General features: G+C 31.7%; 1 pseudogene; it reads right to left on the bottom strand.

Annotated features, from left to right (window-relative positions):
* Positions 1 to 524: 524 nt before the first annotated feature.
* On the bottom strand, positions 525 to 643 carry LOC123662560 (annotated as a pseudogene).
* Between the last annotated feature and the right edge of the window lie 645 nt (positions 644 to 1,288).

Genomic DNA, 1,288 nt, shown 5'->3' on the forward strand with positions numbered 1-1,288 from the left:
GAGTCCAGCGCTTTTAAAAATAGCAAGGCGTCTTTGAGTTAAACAGTAAGCAGTAGAAAAGTAACAGGATATGAGCCATCATACATAGACTATAAATAAAAGAATTGCGTGCGTACCAAGTACACATGTCAGAAGTGAAACTTCTTTGGCAAACTCATTGAAAAAAAAACTAATTAAACAAAACGAATTAAAAAAAATCTAAAGAGTTAGATTTCCGTTCAAGCGCTATCTAGTTATTAGTTTGCAATGTAATACTATTGATATTAATTAAACAATCTTTGTAGTTTCTATAGCACACGCTAGGTGGCTCTGTTTTGTCGAGCTGTGAACGTAGTATATATTATATTTTATAAACATTATTTTTCACGACGTTTTCTGTAAGTTGTAAAAAATTCCTTTAATGTTTCATTCTTGTGTATGCCACGAAAGAATAAATTATCCGCAAGAACATGATGTGTTTTGTTAAATTATAGACTGTTTACATTTCGTATCTCGAATTTCGAAGAAGAATAGATATTCTAATACGCCTACGTCACGCGGTATTCCCAGGCGGTCACCCATCCAAGTACTGACCGCGCCCGACGTTGCTTATCTTTGGTGATCGGACGAGAACCGGTGTATTCATCGCGGTATGGACGTTTAACTTCTAAATAAAACATGTTTTGTAACAAAAAAGCTGTGAACGTTGTACATAAAGACATTCTGTAAGTATATTTAGTATCAGCATTGCCCGTGCGAAGCCCGGGTGAGTCGCTAGTTAATAATTAAAAAATTGCTAGAAAAATTCTGTTTTGCCGTTGTCGTTCTCTCTTCACGTTCTACTTCCTGTGCAAGGTGATTATGAACCTTCATACGCCCAGCATTTAAAATAAATATTCTTTTATTTAGCTATTATTCAAAGTATATAATACGGAAAAAAAATTAAATAAAATTACATGCTTAAGTGAATATTTTATAGTTTAGTTTAAATAATAAAAAAAAAAAAAATCAAAAGCACAAACATTTTTTGGGTCGTTTTATTTTGAAGTAATTCATTATTATGATTGATTGTTCGATCTTCTACTACTGTAATAAAAACTCTTTCTAATTAAAAATTATTTTCTACTTTTTTAGTTCGATTAGCTATAAAAGCGTGTTTTTTTTTGGTATTTTTTTTATCTATAATTTTTAACGTCATTTAATGTATTCACGATCGTCCTCTTAACCAGTACAGTAAGAAATTCTTTTTTAGAGCACTAGGCTTAAAGATTTATATGTTATCAGTGCCATCTACCGTCCTCAATATGCG

The sequence above is a fragment of the Melitaea cinxia genome, chromosome 18 (genome assembly GCF_905220565.1).
Source record: "Melitaea cinxia chromosome 18, ilMelCinx1.1, whole genome shotgun sequence".
Taxonomy (NCBI): domain Eukaryota; kingdom Metazoa; phylum Arthropoda; class Insecta; order Lepidoptera; family Nymphalidae; genus Melitaea; species Melitaea cinxia.